This window comes from Sciurus carolinensis, chromosome 2, assembly GCF_902686445.1.
Source record: "Sciurus carolinensis chromosome 2, mSciCar1.2, whole genome shotgun sequence".
Classification (NCBI taxonomy): domain Eukaryota; kingdom Metazoa; phylum Chordata; class Mammalia; order Rodentia; family Sciuridae; genus Sciurus; species Sciurus carolinensis.
The window spans coordinates 108,593,975-108,616,833 of NC_062214.1; the positions used below are offsets into that span (position 1 = coordinate 108,593,975).

The following is a 22,859-nucleotide window of genomic DNA, read 5'->3' on the forward strand; positions in this document are numbered from 1 at the left end:
TGGAAACTCTACATCAGCTGATTGTGGAGAAAAATTACTTGCCAGAGCAAATCTTCAATATGATGAAACCTCTCTATTCTGAACATGAATGCCTGAAACAACTTACATTCATAAGGAGACCATGTCTGTGTTGGCTTTCAAAGCTTTTAAGGACTGTATAACAGTCCTTGCTTGGGGGTAATGTTGCAGGCTACAAATTAAAATCATTTATGATTTGGCACAGTGAGAACCCCAGGGCCTTCAAGCATATCAGTAAATACATGATGCCAGTATACTATAGGAGCAATAAGAATTCACATATGACCCAGCTTCCCTTCCAAGGTGCCTCCTAAATTGCTATGCCAGCGAAATGGAGAAGTAGTTTGGAAAATAAAATACCTTTCCAGAGTTTGCTTATTGTTGATAAAGCTCTTGCATAGCTTTCCTTTTTTTTGGTGTTCTTCATCCCAATCTCAAAGCAGTATTTCTCCCTCCAACATTATCTCTTTGACACAATCAATGTATTAAGGAGTTATAGCAGCTTTTAAGCCCTGCTACCCTGGAGGATCTTTGCCCAGGCTATTGTTGCAACTGAGAAGACACTGATGCACTACGGGAAGGATTGATTACAACATCTGTGACTATATCAAAACCTTGTTTGGGTTTGAAGTGATGTCAACAAGGAGTATGTGAATGACATCTGGAGGAAGATACTCAAGAGGTTTGTCCATAACTTCAAAGATTTGCCAGTGAAGAAGAGGTTGCAAAAGGCAACATTGCTGAGGTTGAGTTGGCAAAAATTTTTAAAATGGTAGTGGGTGCAGATGATGTTGAGGAGCTCCTAGTGGTGATTCCTGAGGAATCAACTGATGAGTAGTTAGAACTGAAATAGGAATACATAGCTGAAGAAGAGGAAAGGGAAAAGGAGACTGAAGTAAAAGAAAAAGAAGCACCTCCAAGAAAATGTACAGTGAAGGGGTTAGCAGAAACCTCTGCAGCCTTCACAAACTTGTCAAAATTATGGAAATGTGGATGCCAGTACCAAAAAGTTTTCATTAACAGAGAGGAATGTTTATAGTACATTATCTGCTTACAGGCAAAGATATGACATTAGAAATGAACCAAGAAAACCAGCAAGGACATATTTCTGAAAGGAGGCACACTTTGTCAATAAGAGCCCCAGGCAGGTCCTTCAGAAGGTGTTACAGAAGAATGCACTGTTACCATAGGCTATGACAGCTCAATGTATAATGACTGCCCCTGAAGACCCGCCAGGCGGGCAGGATGCAGAGTGGTCCTGACACTGTATAGGACTCCATGATTGTGTGTTCATGCTTTGTTGTTGTTGTTGTTTGTTTATTTGTTTGTTTTTGCCTTTTTGGTTCTGGGGATTGAACTCAGGGTACTCAACTATTGAGCCACATCCCGAGTCCTATTTTGTATTTTATGTAGATACAGTCTCACTGAGTTGCCTAATGCCTCGTTTTTGCTGAGGCTGGCTTTGAACTTGCAATCTTCCTGTCTCAGCCTCTCAAACTGCTGGAATTACAGGCGTGCACCACCATGCCTGGCTCTTAGTTTTTTTTTTTTTTTTTTTAAATTCGTAGTTGTAGATGGACAGAATGCTTTTATTTTATTCGTTTATTTTTATTTGGTACTAAGGATCGAACCCAGTGCCTCATACATGCTAGGTAAGGGCTCTGCCACTGAACCACAGCCCTAGCCCTCTTAATTTTTTAACAATCATAAATAAGTACAAAATTTCTTATCAAGGTTTAAAAGGAGCTTAGTATATGTGAACATTCACCTTTTCTAGTTCCACTTTTAAAAACAGTTTTATTAAGATATTCTGCCAGGCATGGTAGTACACACCTATAATCAATCCTAGCAACTTGGGAGGCTGAGGAAGGGGGATCACAAGTTCAAATTCAGCCTCAACAACTTAGACTCTGTGTTGAAATAAAAAATAAAAAGGGCTGGAGGTATAGCTCAGTGGTAGAGTGCCCCTGGGTTTAATCCCCAGTACAAGATTAAAAGAAAAAAAAAAAGGATAAAATTCACATATCATCCAATTCACTCATTTAAAGATACATGTCAGTGTGATACAGGTATAGTCATGGGGTTGTACAACTACCATCACCATCTAATTTTAGAACACTTTTATTCCCCTTTAAAGATATCCTGTACCTGTTAACAGTGCCTGGACTTCTTTCTACTCCCTCCTCTGTTCCCTCAGTCCTATGCAACTTCTAATCTACTTTCTGTCTCTTGAACTTGTCTACTCTGAACTTTTCATATAAGTAGAATTATACAATATGTGCTTTTATTACTGGTTTCCTTCACTTAGCACGAAGTTTTCTTTCTTCTTTTCTTTTTATGGCATGGGGAATAGAACCCAGGACCTCTAGCATGCCAAGCAACCTCTCTACCACTGAGCTACCTCCCAAATCCTACTATAATGTTTTTCCAGGTTCATCTATGTTGCCACTTTATTTTTTTAAAATCTATTAATTAGCTACATTTGATAATATAGTTTTATTAATTTGTGTGATCACTAGTATATCTTGTTTCCTTCTTTGGGCTCTTTCTGAAGTATATCCTATACTTTATTAATTCTTTACTGAGAGTCTATTAGTAGAAAACTCATAGTCATTTAGGTCTTAAACTATTTTTATCTTGCTTCATCTTTATAGCTCAACTGAACTTGGAATTCTAACTTGAAAGTCTTTTCTAACATTTTGAACATTATACATACCAAGGTGTCTATTATTGCTGATGAAGAGTCTGCTCCAAGTGTGATTGTTGTTTTTTAAGTATTTCTTTATGGCACCTTGATATTCTGTGGTTTCACTATGAAATGTCTAGATGTGGATCTATTTGTGTTTATCTTGATTGGTAGTGAGATTGGACTCTGAATTTCCATTTTATGGGTATTTTTTCCTTTGTCTCTTTGAGGATTCTAAATATTTAAAAGGTGATTTTTAGATTTTTCTCCTTTTCTCAAGTGAGTTCATCTTCCAGAAGTTGATTCGAGGGGAATTGTGGTGTTAATTTTCTTCATGTATTTTAGAGTTTGGAGTTGAGAGTTTAATTTGAATGAGAGCTGTTGCTCATTTCACTGCACCCTACCCTGTCTAGCAGTAGGGTTGCCTCTTCTGGTTCTAGTAACTGAGTGGAGATGCATGATCATCATGAGGATGATGATAGTGCAGGTCTAGCCACCATGCTAGCTAGTGCTGACTTGGATTCTGGTTCCTCTTGCCTCTTTTAATGTACAGCTTTATATTCTTTTTGTGAGGGGTGCGGTTGGCAACTGGGAATTAAACTCCGGTGCATTTGACCATTGAACCACATCCCCAGTCCTTTTTTGTATTTTATTTAGAGACAGGGTCTCATTGAGTTGCTTAGGGCCTCACTAAGTTGCTGAGGCTGGCTTTGAACTTGTGATCCTTCTGCCTCAGCCTCCTGAGATGCTAGGATTACAGGCATGTGCCACCACACCCAGCTTATATTCCTTTTTGCAGTCCCATTTCTGGAGTTCTGCCCACTCTCTGGCTTTAAGCAGCGAGCCTGGCCTCGGTCCTCTGCCTTAAGTGAGGCACTTTTAATTCTCATTAAACCTGGCCCTCTTTACCTGTGTCCTGACATGGAGTCCATTGGGCCTCCCTCTTTGCTTTCTGTTTCTGTACCAATTACAGTCTTGGAAATATTTTTTATAAATAAAACATTATTGTAGAGTTAATATAATTTATTGCCATTTTTCTTGGAAAAATGACTGTGGAATATACAGTTCAGTAGATGGACTAACTCAGTGTCTCTTTTAATTTCCTTCTCATGTGCCTTTCTGTACTACAGTGACTGGACAGTAAAAACTACCCTTTGGACTTCCTTCCGTCCAGAGTTTCTGTTGTGATTCAGATTGTATTAATCATATTTACTTCTGTGAGACTTAAATTCAGAATGGAGGAAAGGGTAATAGGACACATAGCAGCTATTTTGCTGGTGTAGCTCCAGGGGCTTGGAGTTTGCTGCTATATCTAGTCCCTATGTTGCAACCCTGGGCTGTGTTCCCCAGAGCAAACAATTCTGGCAGCAACTTCCTGGTCTCTAACTGAAGCTAAGATTGTGTCTTCTTAGAGCCAACAATCACAGTAGTGGCTTCCTAATTCCTGGACTCTAGCTGGGTGGTACTGCTGTACCAGTAGTTGGCACATGGAAGTGTCCTGCTTCCTGTGACAGTAGTGGTGACAATTCCCTTGGTCTGCCAGCTCTGTGTGGCTTCTGAGACTCATTCCTTAAGGTCTAGCATAAAACCTGCTTCACCAACCCTTCCGATTGTTTTGTTAGTAGCTGTTAGCTCCTAAAAGTTAAATCTGATTCTGTTTCAAATACTAGAGTTAAAAAAAAATACTTGCAGCTCAACCCTGACTAATAACAGCAACTATTATTTCATTTTTAAAATCTGTACTTTAAAAAAAACCAAACAAACCAGTGTTCCATGAGTGGTGTAGGAGTATGTGTACCTGAAGTGTGGCCTCCCACCACTACAGTGACCTTGCCCAGAATTCTCTGTCACTTACATTGTTTTCCAATTTCAAATGATTCCTTTTTGGTTCTGGACATGTAACACCACTACTGATTTGCATAGTTCTGAACCATAACATTATAAAACTGAAATATAATGGCATTTATTATCCTGGAAAGAGAAAGAAGACAGTATGTATTTAAGATTCCAATGCAAACCCATTTGCCTAAGGAAATGTAGAAGATGTAACACATTTTTCTATCATTGAAAGGTAATAAAGTGCTGTGCTCTTTGAAAACTATGATGAATTAATATGACCAAAAGTAGAAAATATCAACTGGTTACAAATAAATCTTACTCTCTTCTCTTACTTTTTTATCATAATTTGCTATACCTAGTCAATAGGAATATATAACTAGAGAAATAAAGTTCCTCTCTAGAATTTATACAATAAAAGTATTCATTCTAGCTATCCTTATGAAAGGGCTGTGGGATTTCTGACATTCTGCTTTTATTAAAATGTTATTATATGCCTCTGATAAGAAATGTTTCATTTCATAATTTTCCTGGCATGACTTGTTGCCACCCACCTATATCAGATTTATATCTTAAAGAATACTGTGAAAGTATTATTCAGGAAATAAGCAGAAATACCCTGAAAATTTTGTGCCTCATCTACAAACTTTTCTTTTGTTCCCTTTTATTTGCAGTAATTTAACAAATTATGGCAGAGTCACCACAAAGAGAAATGCATGTAAGATAGTGAAATCTAAAACAATTAGGCAGTAGAAATGTGTCTGTTATAATTACAATGGACAAAAATCAGGTATGCATAGAAATAAGGACTGGAAGAAAATATGAAAAAAAAGAAAAAAAGAAAAAAAGGAAACAACTGATATTTTCTTAAAAGAAATAAAACCAGTTGGACTTGTTTTGTTCATAGTGGGCTTGTTTTGTCTCCTAGTTTCTGGAATCTGCCTTTCCTCCATTTGGGAAAACATTTATCTCTAGGTTTCTGTAAAAAAAATTTTTTTGAGAGTGGCAGTATGAGCAACACATCTGGTAGTTTTTTAATACCATAAGTTTGGGGACTTAGATTCTTTTGCTACCATCATCCCTGCCTCAAACTAGCTTTAGTTTCCTTACTGGTCTGCCTACTTTCATGCTTATCCCTCAGTCTCTTTTCTGTAGTAGCCAGAGCATACTTTTAAAGTGAGTCAGGGCTTATGTCTGCTCTGCTCTGTCACTCAAAGATTTCCCTCTCCTACAGTATGAATGCGTGTGGTGTCCTCCAGGTTCTCTCTTCAGCTCTTCCCACCTTATTTCTTTCTGCTCATTTCCTTGCTCCCTTAGTCCTCACCATGGTAGCCACCTTCTGTTTCTCACTTGGGTGTCCCTGCTGACTCAGGACCTTTCATTTGCTGGTGCTGCATGGCTTGCATCTTCATTTCATCCAGTCCAATGTCCTCTTCTTGGAAAGACCACCACTGCTGACTGTCTCAATGTGCCCCTCTATCTTCTTACCCAGCTTCAGTTTCAAAAGTATTATCCTTCTCTTTCACTTTCTATGCATCTAAGAACTTTTATTGTTGCCCTCCATATTTTTCATAACTCTCAGCTCATTTTTGGATCTTTACCTTCTGGATACTCTTTTTTATAAGTATTTGCACAATTCTGTATGGCCATGTAATTTTTTCCCCCTTTGTTTTGAAGACATCCTTTGAAAGTCTGGGTGCTTCACAATTTCTTGACTATCTGCATTGGTTTATTTAGAGAGGACTCCCTTTCTTCCTCTTCTTTTAGTGATTGTGCATATAAAATTTTAATTTTTCTTAGTCTTGTAGGACTTAATTTAAAAAAAAAAACACAAACTCTGGATATTGACTTGTATCTGATTTTTCTCTAAATCTTCTGTAATCTATTTTGTTAAATGTTAATATGTATGTCTAGATAATTGGGCTACTTTTAAAATTAAGTATTTGAATTTTACATAGGCTTCTTCCAAAATATCTATCATTTTCACATCAGCAACCTATTTTTTCTTGTTTGTTGAAAATTAAGTCTTGTTTAGCAGTTTTCTTCCTTTAATTTTTCATTATTTAGTTCTCTAAAAGTATCCTTTTTTATTAAGTAAAGATTCCTTGCAAAGATACTTCAGAATTTTTGTCAGTTGTTTTATTGTGTTAAAATACACACAACATAAAATTTACCATGTAACCCATTTTAAGTGTGCAGTTCAGTGTTACTAATTACACTCATGATGTTGTGCAATTGTCAGTCACCACCATCATCTCCATAACTCTTGCCTTTTTATAAAACTGAAGCCCTTTTCCCTCTAAGTAATAATTCCACATTTTCATCCTCCTTTCAGTCTCTGGAGACTACCATTCTACTCTGTCTTTGTGATTTTGGGGGGGTATCAGGGGGACTTGATAATTGAGCCACATCTCCAGCCCTATTTTGTATTTTACTTAGACACAGGGTCTCACTGAGTTGCTTCACACCTCACTTTTGCTGACGCTGGCTTTGAACCTGTGATCCTCCTGCCTCAGACTCCTGTGCTGCTGGGATTATAGGCGTGTGCCCTGCTGTCTGTGTGATTTTGACTATCCTAAGTACCATATATAGTCATACAGTATTTGTCTTTTGTGATGGGCTTATTTCACTGAGCATGATATTACCAAGGTTCATCTGTGTTGTAGTGTAAGCCAGGATCTCTTACCTTTTTTTTTGAAGCTGAATAATCTTCCACTGGGGAAAAATAAATCTATCTATCTGTATATATATATATATATATCCCACATTTTATTTATCCACTTATCTGTTGATGGACACTCAGGTTGCTTCCATGTTTTAGCGATTGAGAACAATGCTGCTATGAACTTGACTGTACGAATATCTCTTGGAGATCTTGAGTTCAGTTAGTATATACTCAGAAGTGGAGTTGTTGGATCATGTGCTAATTTAATTTTTTGAGAAATTGTCATATTGTTTTCCATGGTGGCTGTACCTTTTTATATTCCCATCAATAGTGTAAGAGGGTTCCAGTTTTATCTTTGTCAACACTTGTTACTTTCTGGTTGTTTGGTACTAACCATCTTATTGGGTAGGATATGGTATCTCATTATAGTTTTGATTTGTATTTCCTTAATGATTAGTGATGTTGAGCATCTTTTCATATGCTTATTAGCCATTTGTTTATCTTCCTTAGATAACTGTCTAAAGAATTACTTTCTGATACCCTTTTGAAGGACAGTGGATGGCACCATCTTGGTAACACAATAAGGGTTGGAGACTTTATGAATGGCATTTCAGAGACTACATAGCTTTTTGGTTAGGCCTCTGTGAAAGTCTGGATAACTATAAGGCTACTTCCTAGTTTGGCAAATAGAGGACATCTGTGTCAAAGAAACTATTTGTTAATTTTCTGGTAGCAACATTACTGTGAAATTACTAGCATAGAAATAAGAATTTCTTTTTCATTGTTTACATCAACAGTTTATGTGAAGGTGCTTCAGCTTGCCTGAGTCAGGGTTGTAAATAAATCTATAAAGCACCCTGCCCATTGAAGTTCTAATTAATGAAAGGTTATGTAAGAGGTGCTGCCTTTTCCCTTTTAGATGAAATATCTAAATATCCCATCCTTGGTGGGTCCATATGACTGTAAATTAGGTGCTCTCTTATAGCTTGTATGGCTCCTTAGGTTTGGAATAAATATGTGCCTTCTAAAGTACTAAGCTTGCAAATTCCTAAATAGGAATTACCTTATGGAAATATTTGTTCTAGAGTCAATGTCTTGAACTTTGAACAAGTTTCACATTGCCTGGACTGCACTAGACTCTTATTTTTTTCTTCTTAGTTAGCTAGAGTCACTCAAGAACAGGTTTACTTATTTGCCCAGGAGCTGTACTTGTACTCCCTGGAGTACTGGAGCTGAAGTATGATCTTTATTTTTTAATTTTATTTTGTTTTTTAAAAGTATTTTTAGTTGTAGATGAACACAATACCTTTATTTTATTTATTTATTTTTATGTGGTGCTGAGGATCGAACCCTGTGCCTCATGCATTGGAGGCAAGCACTCCACTGCTGAGCCGCAGCTCCAGTCCCCCTGAAGTATGATCTTTAGAAAAAGAAGTGGGAAGGGAGTCTAGTCAGGGTCCTGGGGGAGGAATCTAACCTGCATTGTCCATGAGGTGAGGCAGAGCTGCCCCAGTTGAGTGGGCAGATCCTGTCTCCTCCAGGGCTTGGTGGGGATGTGGTTCTCTTGTGGGCCTCACTTTGCACAAGGACCTGCATGTTATGATGACAAGTGGTAGCAATCGCCTGAAGCACAATGGGTTTGGTGGTTCTGGTATTAGTGTGGCCCACCTGGAGGTAGTCATTAACTGTAAGAAGGAGGAAGCAGACTAATCACTCAGCAAGGTGCAAGCTATCTCAGAATTTTTCAAAAAAGAGGGATTTGTGGTATAAGGGCTCTGAGTAAGGGATGTCTTAGCTGTGAACTTGGACAGCTTGTTGACCTTCCTCACACTGGTGTTCTCTGGAGGAATGCCTGTTACAGAAATTTGCTGAATCATTCACCTTGCCCATGGCTTATTTGTTCCTTGCCAGAAGTTAGCCATAGGAAGGGTCCTGGTTGTTAACCTGGGAAACTGCTGCAAGTCTGAGGGTCTAGGATCCCTTTTTCCTGAAGGAGGCACAGTGGCTATGAAAATTGGGGAGGAAATTTTTCTCCTGTTCTGGGCTCTAGTTAGGTCTGTTTTTGTGGTGTGGATTGTTGTCACTAAAAGTTTATCCTGAGGTATCTTCTTGATGCCCTTGAAAATGACTTTAAGCTGTATTTCCTTGTTTGGAGTTAATGGAATATTGAAGCGGAAACTGAGTTATAATATCATCTGGGGACTTGAGGGAATCTCTAAGGATTGCTTTCACTTTTTGTTTATTTTACATTAAGAAATGCCTTTGAGGTACAGATGACAGGGTAAAGACACAATCAGAGGAATTGCTGTCACTCCTCAGTGGATTCTTCAGAAACAGGACAAAGTTGTTGCTATAGTTCCTTAGCCCTGGGAATAATATCTGTGATTCCTTTGCTTATTACATTTTGGGGATAATGCTTCTTGCACTTATAGAATCTGACTTACAATAAATCACACAATGGTCAGTCTTCAGGTTTATGAAATGTTTACTTAGTGTATAAGTTTGGGTTTTGACATGTAGTAAAAATTATTTTTAGATACTAGAGGGAGTTTTTTTGTGTGTGCGTTGGGGCCTGAACCTAGGGTCTCATGCATTCTGAGTATGTGCTATATCACTGAGTACATTCCCAGCTCCATGGGCTTTTAAAAATGGCATGTAAGTAAGGAATCTCTTTGATTATTTTAGATTAAGGAAAAGTAAGAGCAACTTGTACATTTTCAGTGTAATGGACTTTTTGGGGGGGAGTAATGGGGATTGAACCCAGGGGTGCTTTAGCACAGAGCTACATCCACAGCACCCCCCCACTTTTTTTTTTTTTTTTTTTTTTGCTAAATTGTTGAGGCATCTTGAACTTGAGATTCTCCTTCCTTAGCCTGTTGACTTTACCTGTAAAGAGCTTAAGACCTCCACTGCGGTTCCTCACCTAGTTGGTATTTGGTTAACATTGCTTCCCTCTTCCAGATTAACTCCTACCCACCAATGTGTAGTGACTTCTTTCCACTTTACTGTTTGTGTTGTCCTCTTCCTTGTTTAGCTTATCTAGTCTCTGTCTCTACCCTTGTGGAAATTTTGAAAATTCAGTTTTAAATTAATTCTCATCATCCACAGTAAAAAGAAAGAATGATGTTGGAGATGGCAGAAGAAGTCATGGAGGTAGTCATATTATTTGTCTAATAAAAAGATAACAGTTTGCTTAAGTGAGAACATACCTAGGAATGCCCTATGATACTCATTGGTGAATGCCAGTGTTGGAATTCTAGTGTGTTATACTTGGCATGTATCTTAAACTCCATGATCCTATTTCTTTTTTTCTTTTCTTTTTTTTTTTTAATGACACTTACTTGTAAAACCTGATTTCTCAACTCTTTTGTTTGGCAGTGCTGAAGATTGAACCAGGGCCTTGTGTTTGGTAGGCAAGCTCTTTACCACTGAGCTACATATACCCCCAGTCTAATTCCTTAACTCTTGTGTATTAAGTAATGATAAAAAATAAATTATCCATCTTGGGAAGTTTTTTGAAGATTGCCCTTTTTTCTCTAAAGAATCATTGAAATGTGACTGCCATGATTCTATCTATACCACAGGGGTGAAATTTACCTTTTCCTCCATAGCTACTAAATAAATTAATTAAAAATGGAAGTATAAAGAAAGGGGGAAAGGATAGAAAGGCTAGATTCTTCCAACTGCTTCCTTCATATTACCAAAAGCATGTTCTTTAGAATGACCCAGATATCTGGTGAGTTATTTTTATTAGTGAGTGTCATTGAGGGAAAAGAGAGCCAACAACAATGAAGTTGAGATTGTTCAGTAGTCATGGAAGCAGGAGATGGTGATGGTTAGGCAGTGCTTCTCACTTTCTGAAATGAACACTGAAAGCTACTGACTGAGATCTAGTTATCTCTTATGACCTTCATAATAAAAAAAGAGGATTTATTAAGCAGTTGTGATGGCACAAGCCTGTAATCCCAGCAACTTGAGAGGCTGAGACAGCAGAATCACGAGTTCAAGTTCAGCCTCAGTAATTTTGCAAGGCCCTAAGCAACAATTTAGCAAGACCCTGTCTGAAAATAAAAAGACAAAAAAAGGGTTAGGAATGTGACTCAGTGGTTAAGTACTCCTGGGTTCAATCACACACACACACACACACACACACACACACACAAGCAATTATTAAATGATTCTATGTGACACATATTCTGTTGTATACTGTACATACAAATTGCTCTTCTCTAGGTATGTGTTATTTAAAGTGAACAATCACAGAATGAACACTCATTAGGATCAAACACTTAAGAAAGTGTTTGTGCTGTACAAATGCAGTAGTGCCCAATGAGCGGGACGAGGAAAGTGTATCAGTTTAATTAGTTAACTCTCTGGTAGCTGGACTTTTCCCCTTCCCATTACTTGGGAACGATTTGTGAAGAAGACTAATTTCCAACAAGATTTAAGTGATGGCAGGTTGGAAGACTGGCTAGCTGAGAGTGGGAGGGACTCAGGACAGAGGCAAGAGATGAGGATAGAATGATGAGCTACCAGCTCATCAGAGTGAGGGCTAGGTATACTCTAGTGAGGTAAGGGCCTGCAGGAGAGTAAGGGGTCAGGGTCCTTGATGTCTAATGACAGGAAGGTGAAACTCAGATTGAAGTTGAGTTGGTTCCTGGTGTGAGGTTTCTGCAGGGGTTTATGACAGGACCACATCCCCATGGAGGAAAGAGAAGCTAAGCGTTGCTATTTAGATGGTAACATTCATGAATGTACCGTAATTACTAGAATTGTGGTATTTAGTCTCAGTATACTTTAGCAACAGGTAACACACAGACTTAGCTTATGTTAAAGATTTATTGTGTTAATTTACGAATTTTAGGGTTTTTTTTTTAAATGAATTGATCTAAAGTAAGTACTTTGGTGGAAAGTAACCTTCATCATGAGGAAATGCTGTTATCTTAGATTCTCAGCCTGGATTTCAAAACTGTCAGTTGGAGCCATATTTCTTGAATCTTTAAAAGTTTTTTTTTTTTTTTTTAATTTAACTCAGCAAGTTGGATTGTGTCATTTTAATGTAACCTATATTAGAGAAAAGGAGGAAATGATTCTGGTGCCGATTATCACACGGGAGGAGGTTCAGAGAGGTGAACTTTTAATGAGACTTTGGTGTAACTTGGGTACATTTGTCCAGCAAAATCATTGAAGTAGCTGACCTGACATATTGGTTTTTTGATACCATCTGATTACAACTCTGTGGGAATTTCTCCAAGTGAAAGGTAATTTATGGAACTTAGTGATAAGGCTACTTATATTTTTAAAAGCTTTCTATTGCTTTTAGATATACTCAGGAAAGGCCATGATGTCCTCCGCTTGCCTGCTAATATTGTGCTTCCCTGAAGTCAGTGATGGCAGCGTAGCAGGTGAGTTCTAAATGACAGGAATAGGAGAACTGCTGTGGCAAGACGGGTGCTGGGCACTGTATCCACCCACCATTGATACACAAAAAATGCCATAAAGCAGGTCATAAAAGTGATGGTGAAATTTTTAAGATTGATGGGAAAGAGTGTGATTTTATCATCTTCATGTTCCTTTTTAAAATTTTCTTTAGAAGTAAGAAAAGAGCTTTTATTTCATCTGAATGGGAAGTCAAAAGTAGTTAGTATTCATCAGGCCACATTTCTCCCTTCTAATGTCTAAAAATTTCAAGATCTCAGAAGTTATAGTGGAAGCTCTATCCTTAATTCCAAAGGCCCTGAGGTGAGGTAAAGGAGTTTAAAAATCAGAGGAATTTAAGCATTTAGAAAGAAACTGGAACAAATCATCTAACATCTAGCTTGGTATTACTTATAAGAACACAAGATTCTAGGCAATAATAAAAATTCCTCTGTGAAATTTAGTCATGTCAGATCCATTTCCTGTTCTTCCATGATAGAATGAAAAACCCATAGACAAAGGGGAATAGTAAGTTATTTTTTCTCGATTTAAGTAAGGTTTTGATTGTTACTCATGAGACATTTTCACTTACAAACTATGAAAACACCCTTTTTATAAACTCAAGCCACTTTACAGAAATAAGTAACAAAATTTTATTTACATTCAGATTAATTGGTCTTGTCACTGGATATGTTTCAGTTGTTGTGTTGAAGTCTGTCACTTTGGTGCATCTAGTTTTCACAATTATTCTCCTGAGGGGAACTTGGAGGTTTTCCAGTTTTCACTATTTTAAATAGCATATCTAAGAGCATCTTTATAATTTTTCTTCTTCCCTCACCTTTCCCACCCTCTTTTCTTCCTTCCTTCTTTCATTTTTAGGGTTCTGAATATTTCCTCACTTTCCTTATAATACTGGGTGGAATTATTGGTTCAAAAGATAGGAATACTTTTATTGTTTTGGTTATGTATCCTGATTAGTTTTCAGTTGATTGGATGTATTAATAATGTCACTCAGTAGAAATATAGCACAGTTGACACCAGATTTTATAATTTATGTCTTGTTAGTTAAAATAATAGCACTTTAAAACTATTTGAATGAGCATTTCCTTAATTTGTCTGCCTGCCTGCCTGCCTGCCTGCCTGCCTTCCTTCCTTCCATTCTTCCTTCCGTCCTTCCTTCCTTCAGTACTGTGGATTGAACATAAGACCCTGTGCATGCTGGGCAAGTACTCTATGACTGAACTACGTCCTCAGCCCTTTCTAAAATTTTATTTTGAGAGAGGTTCTTACTAAGTTGCTCAGGCTGGCCTTGAGCTTGGCATCTCCTGCCTCAGCTTCCCAAGTAGCTGGGGTTACAGGCATGAGCTGCCACGCCTGACTTGATTTCTGTGTATTTTCTCATATGATTCTTTCTCATTTGTATTTTCTTTTTCCAAAATGTATCTTTTTTTCTCTCCTTGACCATGTACGAATGAATTTTAGTGTTGTCCTTATATGATTATATACTTCTTTCTTGTATATTTTTGAACAACCAACTTTTGTCAGTTTTCCTCAATATGTTCCTTTTTATATTTCTTTATTACATTCTATTTTAAAACAATTTTTAATCTATTTTTCTCTGAGGTAGTTTGTTAATCATCAAAAAAGATTAGTTTTCAGGTTTCTTTAATTTTAAAAATATTCAATCATAGATATATACAGATATATGAGGCAAGATACAAATTCAAATTTTGCTTACTAATATTCACTTACAGCAACAATTCCTCAGGGGTGATTCCTTTCCCCAACATTGAGTTGCTATTGATTACTATCTGGTTATATACTAAATAAACAATACCAAATAAACCTATCATGTTCCTTGAGTGTCACTTTTCCTTAAGCCTGTGCCATATCATTTTGATTACTGTTTACTTTAAGATAGTTATAAAGTGATTTCTTGCCATCTTGTTTTTTTACATTTACTTTATCAAGCTGGTAATCACTAAAACTACAAAGGAATTTTAATTGCTGTTGAATTAAATTTGTTTTTAATTAGGGGTTTATTTTTGCAATACTTAGTCTTATCAGCTTGAAGCATAGCTTTTTATTTTTGTCTTCCTTTACCATTAATAATTTGTCCCTTTCCTTAAATTTTATTTTACATTTGGTTAAAAGAATATCGATTTCCTTTTGGTAATAGAATTTTAATTTCTTACTACATCTTCTTACGTGTCACTATAATTTAGGAAGGCAATTTGAATAGATTTATTTTATATCTTACCATGAGAAGTATGGGTTTACTATCTCAAGTGTTGTATAAGGAACATTTTAAAAGATTTTCTCCCTCAAATCTGCAGATACCCATGAAAGAGCCATTAAACTGTTGAACTTACTGGGAAAGGGTCTGGAAGAAAAAGAAGGGAAGGGATATGAAATTTAAAACAAAAAACAAGCAAAAACCTTTGAGATTTGGTAATTGGAATCTCTCTAACCAATGGGGACTTCTGGTCTTGATCATAGTACTTTCAGACTGTGATCATTGACTAGAACACTGAAGCCTGGTCAATATTTCAGCAATAGTGTGGCAAAACTTATTTAATGGCCATTTCCACCTTATAAAAGTCTCTTAATTCCATTCTCCCCCTCTTCTTCCACAGCCAGCCTCCTTCAAAAATACACTTACTCCCTTTACTCCATGTACAAACAGAGAAACAACATGTATCCCATTTGTTTACAATAAAAAAAAAATACACATACTCTTGCTGACTTCACTTCCTTGGCATTTATTCTCTCCACAACCTCTGAAATATGTCCCCCAAATGCCCACTAGCATCGATGGTGATGTTTATATCCCTGTTCTAATTGACCTTTTTGTAACATTTGACCCTGTTAACCATTTTATTTTTAATAGTTTAATCGAACTCAGTCAAGGTAATTGTATCTCTTTTCCTCTTCATTCTCTATATCGCTGAGCTTTTTGTGGATTCTTTTTTCCTTCCTTCATGTTGGGGATGCACAGGAGTTTATACTTCACACACTTCATTTCTGAATGATCTTATTTGTGACCTCAGTTTCCACTACTGTTTAGTCACTGATGACTATCAAATCTCTGAGTTGATTTGGTTCAGGCAGTATTCCTAAGCATAAGACGTATACACTCCACTTCTTTTCTATATACCTATATGTTATTCAGTCCAGGCACCTCAAACTCAGCCTGTTCAAATTGAATTCATCATCTCCAAAATCTGTTGCTTCCCCACAATCCCTATTTTGGAGGATGTCATCATTGTTCTTCTAGATACTAAAGTTGAATTTAGTACTTAGTGTATAGTCCTTCTATCTTGCCTCTCATCAATCTGTTGTCATGTCCTGTCAGTTTTGTCTTCGAAATCTCTCTTAAATCTGGCCCTTCTTCTCCACATCCTCTACCACTTTCTTACTTCAAGCCCTCATTATTTTTGTCTGAGCAACAGGGGCCTCTTACCTAATCTCCCTGCCTCTAGACAGCCCTTCCTATTCTTCTAACACAGTGATTCCAGATCACACAGTGATCTTTGTAAAACCCAAAATGCTCGTCATCTTTCTTGTTGAAATTCTTTAATGGTTCCATTATTGTCAGGATAAAGCTTAAATCCCTTATGATGATAAATGAAGAACCTGTCACAAAATAATATAGAGTATTCTTTTGGCCATGTGGTCTGAGGAGGAGACCATGAATGTGTTTTAGATTTTTAGGGGCACCAGAAGGTCCCCTTCCCCACCTTAAAATATATTTTCCGTTTACTAGTGAAGGCTAACATTCTTTTAAAGATGTCTTTGACCTTGTGCAAAACAAATAAGTCCAGAAGGAAAACACCTGTACTTTCAAGAAACTAATTTGGTCTATTCTGAAATTTGGCTCAGGGTGGAACCAGCTTGTATTAATATGGTATTACCTGGGGGTGTTAGGTTCAGGAGTTTTCATAATTGTTTCCTTGGTTTCTTCTTCATAGTTTCATACTGCATCAGAAGTGGATAAGTACAGAAATATATGGATCTTCTTCAACCACCACTCCTAGCAAGCGTCATTAATTTATTATTATTTTTTGGTACTACGGATTGAACCCAAGGATGCTTAACCACTGAGCCACATCCCCAGCCCTTTTTATTTTTAGACAGGATCTCGCTTGGCTGCTTTCAGCCTTACTAAGTTGCTGAGAGTGGTTTTGAATTTGCGCTCCTCCTGCCTCAGTCTCCCGAGCTGCTGGCATTACAGGCATGTGCCACTGCGCCTGGCTAAGCTTCATTAATTTTTTAGGTGTTTTTCCCTCTAAAGAATGGTGGCTAAAAAGAAAAGAAAAGAAAGAATGGAATTTAGATGATCTGACTAGTTTTTATTCCTTCCTCTAATTCCTCAAAGGAAACCTTTAAAACTGGGTATTTTAGAGAGATATATTAGTGATTGAAAGCTGATGCTATATTTAGAAATTCCTTTTAATTTTAATTTAGGTCATGAGTATCTTGGACAAAAGAATTAGTATGCACATCTGCTGAAACCCTGATTAAACTTATATCACTTTCCCTTCTACCTCCACTGGTCCCTCTAAATCCCTAACCTTCGTGAATGCTAAGGCCCTGGTAGGCATCTCTGCTGAGCTGCACAGTGAAGCAGCACAGTGAAATACAGTCTAGTATCCGGAAGAAATTTAAAAGAAATTTGCTTCTTTCAAAGAATGTCATATAAATTCTAAGTTGTAAGCCATAGCAATACTTTTCACAATCCCAGTCTTTATTTTTCTCTCCAGTTTTTCCTTAGGGCTGCTCAGAAACCCCTCCCTTACAAAAAGCCTGAACTCTTTCTGGTTCTCCAAACTGATTTGTTTTTTCTCTTATCTATCCTCCTCAAACTCTTCATTAGATGGACAGTCTTTCCAGCCTTTCTTATTTTTCTCTATTCTATGCGCATTACTCAGATTCTCTACAACAAGGGTGAGTCCAGAAATTGACGGAGCAAGCAAGAATTCTCTGTTCTTTCCTCTCAGTTCTCCAGTCTTGCCTTTTTTATTCTCTTGATTCTGAACCATAAAAGGTCCTGGGAAACTGGACAGTCCAAAAGAGAGCTTTCCCTAGAGGGCAGTAAAGAAGGTACAAATTGAGTGTGGGTAAAGACAAAAATGCATTTAGGTGTCTCCTCCTTTCCCCAGGATAGGTGCATCCACATTAAAATAAATTTTGTCATGATTGCATAAGGTTGCTTTGGGGGTCCAAGAATTCTATTTGCTGGGCCTGAGGGAAGAAGGGTTGCAGACAGAAAGATCAGTAACCAGTGCTAGGAACAAGAGGAACTGAGAAACAAAGGAATGATGGAGAGAATGCTGATCCTTCTCCTTGTCTCCCAACCCTAATCAGTTCTGGCAGCTGGTTTCTTCTTTAACCCTTTCATGAAGGTGTGTTATGCTGGCAGCAGTGTTCCCAACTTGCTTATTTGTAGGCCTTTGTGACAGTTTTTAAAAGGTACCCTTCCTTTGGCTGTTGTAGCCTTGTAAACACGGTGTAGTCTCTATATTTCTTTAAGCTAAAGAAATATTCCTGAAATATCTTTTACCTCCTCTAATAAATCATCTTTCTTCCACTTTATCCCATCACTTCTGGTTAGCACATGTCCTGAGCCACTGTCATAATGAGTAAGATTGGCAATCAAATAGGTTTGATGGGATAGGGCCTATCATAAGGAGGCACTTGGTTAGACCCTAGTGCTTGCTTTAGCTGCTCTGATCAGCCAATTACTTAGCATAATCCAGAAAAAAAAAAAAAAACCAGCCTTGCTGTACCCAGTGTACTTTTTTATCCTGGTGGTTGCCTCAGAACCCCCATCTGCTCCTTATTCAACTACAGTTGGAGCTCAATGAAGCTGCACCTATCATCACAGCAGTTTTTTCTGCAAGTGTTTAGAAATTTGGTTTCCTCTGATCTTTTTCTCTGATCTAATTCTATCTGCTTTCTTTCCTTCGAGAAATCCTCAAAAGTTGTTATCTGCTTAGCATTCTTTCTTGCTTTCACTGAAAATTTGAATTTATTCTTTTAATGTATTTTCTTTCACTATGCTGGATTTGGGATGGGAAGAGTTGAAATATGTGCATCAAGCCTGTCATCTCAAACCAGTCTTAGCTTTTTTTCTATGCATTTTAGTATGCATATCTGTAGTGTTGTATAATATCACCCTTTGGTGTATGACTGACTCAAAATGTTATTAAAGATTAGAACATTATTTATAATTTTCTTTACAGGAAGAAACATATTTCCCAGTGCAAGTATATTAAAAAGTAGACTATGTTGATTTTGCAAGTTGATTCCATATGTAAAAGATTAAAATGCAAAGTGACAAATGTCTGAGTAGTGCAGATGTCTACTATTTCATGGAGATGAAATTGAGGTTGATAACAAGATTTGTTACTGGTTTATATTATATGTAACACATGTAGGTAGTTTTGAAATGTCTCTGTTTATGAGAAGAGTATATTATTACACTTGTATAATTTGACTTATGTTCCAATATTATGTGTTTTTGGCATTCTATGTACTTTTCAGAATTTCATATTATATTTCAAACTGGTGAACTCCACGCCAAATTCAGGCTTTTGAAATGTTTTTGTTTAGGTCTCATAATATTAGCTCACTCAGTTTTTAAAATTAAAATTGCCAGTGTTTGAATGTCAAGTGATTTCACAGAGATTCTGACTTGCAGCTTCTTTTGAAAAAAATCAGAGATTTGATAATGTTGAGTCCAAATTCTACAATGGCAGCAAATAGCTAGAGCTGAGCGTGGCTGACATGTTAGCTAGATGTTCACCAGAGTCCTCATGAATTCCTGTTGTCTCTTGAGCCAGTCTGCTTCTCTCTTTATGATTTCTTTCCTAATCTTCTACACATATGAGTTTATGAATCTTACTATGTAATCTTTGTAACCATATTAAATTATTAAGTATGAAATATTAATGGAGTAAGAGTACTAGATTTGTCAATTTTCCTTCTTTTGAAAAACATACAAGAAATTCTGTGATTTTTCAACTTTATAAACATTTTTCCACATTGACATTGTAACCTAGAAGAAGTATAGAATAAAAAAATGAGAATGGTTATATGGCCCTTGATAAATATGCAAAGTACCTTCTCAAAAATAGCACATATTGAAGTTGGAAAGAGGAGTCAATAGAGAAGTCAGAAAATATACTGGCTTTCCACCCATTGGTTCTCACAGTGTCCTGGTGGGGATTGCATCAGTTTAGGTCTGGTTTTTATTTTTACTGATCTAATTAGTAATCAAAAGGTGGCTTGGTGAACAGAGAATCAGAATAAAGGAAGCAAAGTAGTTTTGAAGGAGATTTCATTACACCTAGTGAGAACTGACATATTATGCAAGCTTTTATAATACAGAACATCTGTCTCTCAAAATCACAATGCCTGCTGAGTCAGTATCCATTTCCCTTGGACACTGCTGGGTAAATGTTGCCAGATTCTTCTTTGCAGCCCTTTCCCCCTTTCTAAAAAACCCTTTTATACTGCCATCTTCTGTTAATATTTTATTCATACAAATCTCACTACAATAGGTTACAGCTTTATTTTAAGCAAATCATTTTTGCTGAGATACCTACACCATGTTGAACTTGGTGTAGAGGAACATGTACGAACTTTTGACAGATAGTAACTTCCATCCATTATATAGTTAGCCTTTCTAGATTCATGTTCAGTTTTGTCTTCCACATTCTGGGTATGCTTTGTTCTTTTGTTTTGGTCAGATTGGCATTCGTTTGATATTTCACAGTTTCTCAAATAAAGTTCACATAGATCATGTTATTTTATCCTATTCAGTCCCTACATCATTCATCTGAGAGGGTAGTATGATCACCACTTTTAAAAATGATGAAAGTGATTTTTTTTTTTTTAATGATTACAGTGTATAAGTGACTCATTCAAGATTAAAGCAACAGGGTTGGGAATAAGACTGATTTTTCTAAATTCAAAGCCACATTTCCAAGACAGGTTGTAGCCTGGAGTCCAGGAAAACAGGTAGAAGCAGAGGGTGCCCCTCAGTGCTCAGAAACTAGAAGGGAGCATGACCATAAGGCATAGATAGTTCCTTTTGAAGGTTCTGTTGTTCTCCTGCTGGGAAAGTAGGATGTTTAATTGTTAGTGGCACCTAACCTTTCCAGGGATGGGAATTCTCTAGCATGCAGTTGTAGCCTAATTGTGAGTTAGAGTTCTGCAAATTGAATACCCTCTGATCCTGTCTGGAGTAGCTGTAGGAGGTGGGGGGCCTTAAAGAACCTTTCCTTTAAGACCTTCTTCTCCTCTGGCTATTACTGAATATATTTGTGTTCAAATATATTCACTAATGAGTTTCAAATATGAATGAAGCATTTTCATTTAAAAAAAAATCAGTGAGAGTGGTATGGTAGAAAGGAGATTCCCTTCTTATAAAATGTTTCTTAGTATTTTTTTCAAACATGGGAAAGATTGATTTGTGAATTTTAAAATAGTGGACAAAATAATATAAGGCATTCTTATATTTTCTTTAGGCTTTTATTCTCTTAAAATGACTTCTGAAAAAACATAAAAGGAAAATTTTTGTATAAAACTATTATAAGTTCATTGTAAGTCCTGTACATTTAAGATAATCATTATAGCACAACTTTGAAATATAAAAATCAGATATACTTCTGTCTCTAGAAACTTCTGGCATTTTCATATGAAAAGAGAGAAGTATTCAACAAGTCATTTTTATAGCATGTGTTTTCTTCTTGATAACTTTTGAAATGTCAGTTAGTAAATATGTCCCCAGATGACTGAATGGAGCAAGTACCCTAAGTAACATCGATTTCTTTTGTAGAGATGACAAATAAGGTGCTTATTGCTTTACTTTTTTGGGGTTCTGAATGGGTGAATAAGAGCAACTTTAATAATCCCAGTAATTTGGGAGGCTGAGGCTGGAAGATCACAAGTTCAAGATCAGCCTCAGCAACTTACCTAAGCCCTACACAACTTAATGAGACCCTATTTCAAAATAAAAAATAAAAAGAGCTGGGGATGTAGCTCAATGGTAAAATTTCCCCAGGGTTCAATTCCTACTACTCCACCCCCCCCCCCCATTTAAATGTTAAGAGTTGAAAGAAAGTTGAAGTCTAACTCCTTTATGCCTGGTGACCTGGAGATTCAAAGAAACTGAAAGGAACTATATGCCTTTATGAATAGTAAGTATTTTTAATCTTTTGAACATATTGTTATATTTTCAAAATATTTTTTAGATTTTGATAGACCTTTATTTTATTCGTTCATTTGTATGTGATTCTGAGAATCGAATCCAGTGCTTCACACATGCTAGGCAAGTGCTTTGCTTTACTAGTGCTCTACCAATGCCACAACCCCAGCCCCCATATTGGTACATTTTATCTGAATTAGTAGATATTCAGAGTATATAAAGATTATAATTAGAACTTCATTAATCTCTATTGCAACAAAATCACTTTTCTTCTTGTGGTGGTTGAAGCAAATATATATATATATAAAGAAAAGAATATATATGTATATATATATATAAAGTTGTTTTCCATGATGTCTGAAATGAATACTAGATTTGTATAGTTCATGCTTTAGTTACTGCTGATATACATACTACTATTCTATAACTTCCTTTGCTTTTTTAGAAAACTACAAGACTGCCATCTAACCTCTGGAACTTTTCCACATATAAATAAATTATTCTAAGGGGGAAACCCTCTCCATACAATCTACAAATACTACCAAATGCATTTCCACAATACCATTAAGACATACAGGCATATCTTCATGTGGAAGAAGTGTTCCATATGAGCATTAGAAATTTTTATTGTATTTTGATCTAGAAATCCTCTTTTATGAGTCTTTTTCAGGTTGAAAGTACTCAGGCTAAAAAGGGATGCATACCCAGTCAACATCACAAGGATACTGCTAGCAGCTGTACCACAATATTCTTAGGAACTTTGTTTATAGACAGGATGAAACCTGAAGATCAAGAGAAATAAACTGATTAAGCCCGTGTAGGAGCAATTTATCACTCTGGAATATCTTTGGCAATTGCTGAAAATGCATGCTGGCAGGAAGTTTTTTAATTACCAAAATGATCAGATCATTTGCTTGGTTCTTTTAGAGTCGGTGAAATATATGAGTGGGTAATGGAGTCTGTCCAAGAAAAAATGAACTAAGCATTGAGCCTGGCACTGTCCCTGTTGCAGATGGAGGGCC

At 36.8% G+C, this 22,859-nt stretch overlaps 1 protein-coding gene across 7 annotated transcripts in view; it reads left to right on the plus strand.

Annotated features, from left to right (window-relative positions):
- Nucleotides 1–22,859, plus strand: part of Frmd5 (FERM domain containing 5) — a 300,312-nt gene that overhangs the window by 52,224 nt on the left and 225,229 nt on the right. The window lies entirely within an intron of this gene.